Source organism: Ailuropoda melanoleuca, chromosome 15 (assembly GCF_002007445.2).
Source record: "Ailuropoda melanoleuca isolate Jingjing chromosome 15, ASM200744v2, whole genome shotgun sequence".
In the NCBI taxonomy this organism is placed as follows: domain Eukaryota; kingdom Metazoa; phylum Chordata; class Mammalia; order Carnivora; family Ursidae; genus Ailuropoda; species Ailuropoda melanoleuca.
In genome coordinates this window covers 52,999,662-53,006,254 of record NC_048232.1, presented here as the reverse complement: position 1 = coordinate 53,006,254, position 6,593 = coordinate 52,999,662, and the positions used below count along the sequence as shown (strand labels likewise).

Below are 6,593 nucleotides of genomic sequence, written 5' to 3'. Positions count from 1 at the left end.
CAGCTATATGCAAAAGAATGAAACTTGACCACTCTCTCACACCATACACAAAGATAAACTCCAAATGGATGAAAGACCTCAATATGAGACAGGAATCCATCAAAATTCTAGAGGAGAACATAGGCAGTAACCTCTACGACATTGGTCACAGCAACTTCTTTCATGACACATCTCCAAAGGCAAGAGAAACAAAAGAAAAAATGAACTTGTGGGACTTCATCAAGATAAAAAGCTTCTGCACAGCCAAGGAAACAGTCATCAAAACAAAGAGGCAACCCACAGAATGGGAGAAGATATTTGCAAATGAAACTACAGATAAAAGGCTGGTATCCAAGATCTATAAGGAACTTCTCAAACTCAATACACGAGAAACAAATAATCAAATCAAAAAATGGGCAGAAGATATGAACACACACTTTTCCAATGAAGACATACAAATGGCTCACAGACACATGAAAAGTGTTCAAAATCATTAGCCATCAGGGAAATTCAAATGAAAACCACATTGAGATACCACCTTACGCCAGTTAGAATGGCAAAAATTGACAAGGCAAGAAACAACAAATGTTGGAGAGGATGTGGAGAAAGGGGATCCCTCCTACATTGTTGGTGGGAATGCAAGTTGGTACAGCCACTCCGGAAAACAGTGTAGAGGTCCCTTAAAAAGTTAAAATTGAGCTACCCTATGATCCAGCCATTGTACTACTGGGTATTTACCCCAAAGATACAGATGTAGTGAAGAGAAGGGCCATATGCACCCCAATGTTCATAACAGCATTGTCTACAATAGCTAAATTGTGGAAGGAGCCGAGATGCCCTTCAACAGACGAATGGATAAAGAAGATGTGGTCCATGTATACAATGGAATATTACTCAGCCATCAGAAAGAATGATTACCCAACATTTGCAGCAACATGGATGGGACTGGAGGAGATTATGTTAAGTGAAATAAGTCAAGCAGAGAAAGACAAATATCATATGATTTCACTCATTTATGGAACATAAATAACAGGGAGATCAGTAGGAGAAGGAAGAGATGAATGAGGGGGGGTAAACAGAAGGGGGAATGAACCATGAGAGACTATGGACTCTGGGAAACAAACTGAGGGCTTCAGAGGGGAGAGGGTGGTGGGGGATTGGGACAGGCCAGTGATGGGTATTAAGGAGGGCACGTATTGCATGGAGCACTGGGTGTTACATGCAAACGATGAATCATGGACACTACATCAAAAACTAATGAGGTACTGCATGGTGATTAACGTAACATAATAAAAAATTTTTTTAAAAAAGGATGGTTTAGATTAAATGAGAAAAACACACAAAAGGCTTAACACGGTTGAAGATACATGGTGAGTTCCTTCCCACCACAAGGTTTTTGCACATGTAGTTCTATTTCCATGAATGTTTTCTTACTGTCATTAGATTCCAGTAAAAATACACTCTTCGTCTGAGTAATTCATATTCATGCATTAGCCTCAACGTGGAGTTCTTCTCTTCAGAAATCCCAACTTGGTCCCCTCTGCAACTAAGTCACACATAATTTTATGATTTTTATCAAAGCTCTTAGTAAAATTTGATCTAGGATAATCATTTGTTTTATTAGTTGATTGATTTCTGTCTTCCCTTGTAGACTGACACTACCCAAAATAGGAGCTATTGGCCAGTGCTGGTTTGCAAACTATTGGCTACTCATTCTCCAAGAGATAAACACAGAAACTAAGATTAAGTGTTTAGAAACTTTTATAGCAATTTGATATAGTAATTAGGGCTTATATTTTTCATGTTTGATTTTTTGTTGTTTTCCTAGTAATTCGTTTTTATTATCACTTACAAAAGTATCTGTCTACATTGATTTTTTTCTTTCTTTTTTATATAATTTTTATTTTATTAGTATCTACATTGATTTTTTAAAAATTGATTAATTGACCTTACAGAAAATAACTAACAAAATGGTAATTANAACTTTATCGGAATCTGGGGATGTACTGTATGGTGATTAACACAATATAATAAAATAAAATTAAAAAAATAAAAAAAAAAAATAAAAAATAAAAAGACATAATGTGGCTAAATAGATTAAAAACTAAGACCCAACTATACACTGTCTACAAGAAAGTCATTTTAGACAGCAGCTCTTATTGCCCATGGGTCCTGTCCCACTGCTTTAATAAAACCACCTTTTTACACCAAAAAAAAAAAAGTCATTTTAGATTTAAGAACACATATGAACTGAAAATTAAAAAATAGGAAAGTAGGTATAAACAGTAAACCAAAAAAGAAGCACGGGTGGCAATACTACGTCAGACCAATTAGACATTAAGTGAAAAAAAGTCACAAGAGACAAAGAAGGACATTATATAATGATAAAAGGAAGATATAATAATTCAAAATATATATGCACCCAATCTCAGAGCACCTAAATATATTTAGCAAACATTAACAAAACCGAAGGGAGAAATAAGCAGAAATTCAACAATGGCAGAGACTTCAATTCTTCATTTTCAATGATGGACAAGAACATCTTCACATAGATCAATAAAGAAATAAAAGCCTTGAATAACACTATAGAGCAAGGGGACCTAACACATGTACAGAACATTCCACCCAACAACAATAGAATACACATTCTTCTCAAGCACACACAGATATCTGTCCAGCTGAGATTTTAGGTCAAAAACCAAGTCTTAACAAATTTAAATCAAACCATGTATCTTTTCTGACCATAGTGAAATGAAACTGGAAATCAATAGAAGGAAAATTGGAAAATTCACACGTGTAAAAATTAAACAACATACCCTTGAACAACCACTGGTTCAAAGAAGAAATCAAAAAGGAAATTCCTGAGACAAACAAAAACAAAATACAACATACCGAATTTACGGGATGCCACAAAAGCATTACTAAAAAAGAAGTCCATAGAGATACATGCCTACATTAAAAAAGAAAGAAGATCTCAAATAAACAACCTACCTTTACACCTCAAGGAACTGGAATAAGAAGAACAAACTAAGCCCAAAGTTAGCAGAAGGGAGGAAACAGCAAAGATAAGAGCAGAAATAAACAAAATTGAAAATAGAAAAAAATCAACAGAACTAAGAGTTGGGTTTTTTTTTTCCCCGAAAAGATAAAATGGACACACACTTGGCTAGACTAAGAAAAAAAGAGAGAAGCTCAAATAAATAAAATCAGAAATGAAAGAAGAGATATTGCAACTGATGCCACAGAAGGATCAAAAGAGACTACTATGCACAACTATATGCCAACAAATTGGACAATCTAGAAGAATGGATAAATTCCTAGAAACATACAACCTACCATGACCAAATATGAAGAAATAGAAGGTATAGACATATAACCAGTAAAGAGATTGAATCAGTAATCAAAAACCACCCAACAAAAATGGCCTCACTGATGAATTCTACCACATATTTAAAGAATTAATGTCAATGCTCTTCCAAAAAAATTGAGGAGGAGGGCACCCTTCCAAACTCATTTCAAGAGGCCACCATTACCTTTCTACCAAAGCCAGATAAAACATCACAAGAAGAGAAAACTACATGCCAAAATTCCTGATACATACAGATGAAAAAAGTCTTAATAAAATGCTAGTAAATCAAATCCAGCAGCATATTAAAATGATTATACACTGTGACCAAGTGGGATGACTTATCCCTGGAATACAAGCATGTTTCGACATACAAAAGTCAGTTAATGTGATATACAATATTAATTGAATGAAGAATAAAAATCATATGATCATCTCAAAAGATGCAGAAAAAACATTTGGAAAAAATCTAACAATACTTTATAATACAAACTCTCAACATACTAGGTATAGAAGGAATATACCTTAACATAATAATGGCCATGTACTACAAGCCCACAGCTGACATCATATGCAATGGCGAAAAATTAAAAGCTTTTCCTTTAAGATCATGAACAAGGCAAGGAAGACCCATGCTCACCACTTCTACTTACCACAGTACTGAAAATCTTAGCCAAAGAAATTAAGCAAGAAATGGAAATCAAAAGCATCTAATATGGAAGGGAATAAGGAAAATGGTCCCTGCCCACAAACCACATTATCTTACATATAGAAAACCTTCAAGGCTCTATCAAAAAGAAAAAAAAAAAAATAGGGGCGCTGGGGTGGCGCAGTCGTTAAGCATCTGCCTTTGGCTCAGGGCGTGATCCTGGCTTTCGGGGATCGAGCCCCACATCAGGCTCCTCCACTAGGAGCCTGCTTCTTCCTCTCCCGCTCCCCCTGCTTGTGTTCCCTCTCTCTCTGGCTGTCTCTCTGTGTCTAATCAATAAATAAATAAATCTTTAAAAAAAAAAGAAAGAAAAAATATATTAGAACTGATAAATTTGGTAAATTTGCAGGATACAAAATCAACATACGAAAATCAGTTGTGTTTCTATATGCTACCCATGAACTTTCCAAAAACAATCCTATTTATAATAGCACCAAAAAGAATTTAAAAAATTATTAGGAGTAAACTTAAAGAGGTGAAAGTCTTTTATACTGAAAGCTACAAAACATTGTTGAAAGGCATTAATAAGACATAGCATATAGAATTAGACAGAAAGACATCCTGTGCTCACTGATTGGAAGAAGTAATAGTGTTAAATGTCCATTGTACCCAAAGTGGTCTACAGATTCAGTGCACTCTCCAGCATGGAATCTACAAGGGGCACGTGATGAATGGCTGAGCTGAGGTGGAAGAGCATGAGTAACAGGTGGCAATGAACCAGAGGGCAACAGTTTCCAGGGCTGAGTGTCCCAGGCACATTAGCCTGGAAGGAATGATTGTTGGATATATCCAAGCTACTTTCCTCTTTAAAAACTTCTGATGATACTGCAGGAGTTTAAGGGAACCATGATTTCCATTTCAAAGCAGCTCTAGGTCCACTGAGTAGACATAATGAGCAAAAGTCACCCTCTTGAGTTGAAAAAATTTAAGGATAAGAAGGCATCATTGAAATTGAACAGTAGCAGACATGTCCAAGGAATATCGAGGGGATTTGATCTTTTTATGGGTCTTGTGATAGATGAATGTTTGGTGATCATCACAACTTGGGGCAACTGAGCAGCACTGAAATGGTAGTAATACAAGGAAGCAGTGTCATCACGTTCGAAACCTTGGAGAGGGTAGAAATAATGGCTGTGTTCACCAAAGAAATCAATCATTTCTGCATGTCTCCTCTCCAAATGGCCTGTTTCACCAAGATGTAAAAATTCAGTTGTGAACACTCGTCATATTAAATTTTTAATTTCTTTTTTCTTTTTTTTTTGAGAGAGAGAGAGCATGAGCAGGGGTGGGAGAGATGCAGAGGGAGAGGGAGCGAGAGACTCTCAAGCAGGCTCCATGCTCAGCGGGGTTCCTGAGCCCAACCCAGGGCTCCATCTCCCCGCCCTGAGATTGTGACCTAAGCCCAAATCAAGAATCAGATGACTTAACCTACTGCACCACCAGGCACCCCTGTCATATTAAATTTTTTATTAAAATTGAAAGACCCAAAACTCTGCTAACATCAGGTCCAAAATTCTCTGACTGACAAAAAATTCTCCAGCACTTGGTCCCAATCTACCTTGCTCATCACTTCATGCAGGCAACCCTTTCCCAGTATGTATCATACTAGAGCCACACTAGGCCATTCACGGATTCCCTCAGCACGCCTGGCACTTTAACAACTCCATGCCTTTACTCTAGCTATTCTCTGCCTGCAATGCCTGTCTTTTCCTCTCCATCCAGCAAATTCTTATCCCCATTTGAAACCTACTTATTCCCATTTGTGAAGCCTTCATGGCTCACTTATTTACAGTGTGAAGACTTCACGGCTCACTTACCCAGGTAGTTTGTCTCTCATTCCCCTGCCCCGCATTACATTGTATTCCAATTATTTGTTTGCATGTCTGCCTTTGTGCTGAGACAGGGAGCTCCTTGAAAGCTAGTTTTAATATTCTGGTGCTTAAGCAGAATTGGCAAAAAGGCAAATAACCCGTGATGCTACATTTAAAGCCATTATAGCAGTATTTTGTCCTGCATTTTCTCTTGCTATGTCATTTTTTTTCCTGCACTTATCCCTTCCCAGCTGAATCTTTCATCTTGCTACTCTCAGACCCAAACACAGGAGAAAACATCTCTCTATGCAAGGTTGATAAGCTTATCTGTAAGAAGGGCCAAATAAATGTTTCAGCTGTGTTTTTAAATTATTGAATACCCGCACCACAAAAATCCACAAAGAGAACTTTTCAATCCCAGGACCATTTTCAGGGAAATGTAACTAGCATGTTTTAACTGACGTTTAACTTACCAACAGAATGTACTTTTAGGGGATACCTGGGTGGTTCAGTCAGCTAAGCAGCTGCCTTCAGCTCGGGTCATGATCCCGGAGTCCTGGGATCAAGTCCCATATCGGGCTCCTTGTTCAGAGGGGACCCTGCTTCTCTTTCTGCCTGCAGCTTCCCCTGCTTGTGTGCTTGCTCATTCTCTCTCCCTCTCTCTGACAAATAAATAAATAAAGTCTTAAAAAAATGTACTTTTAGTCGTTATGTTCCAAATGGGATGTATTTCCTTAAGAAGAGGAGT

The 6,593-nt window shown here is 37.4% G+C and overlaps 1 pseudogene; it reads left to right on the top strand.

Moving 5' to 3' along the window:
- The first annotated feature begins 4,925 nt into the window (after positions 1-4,925).
- On the top strand, positions 4,926-5,236 carry LOC109489223 (annotated as a pseudogene).
- Positions 5,237-6,593: the final 1,357 nt, after the last annotated feature.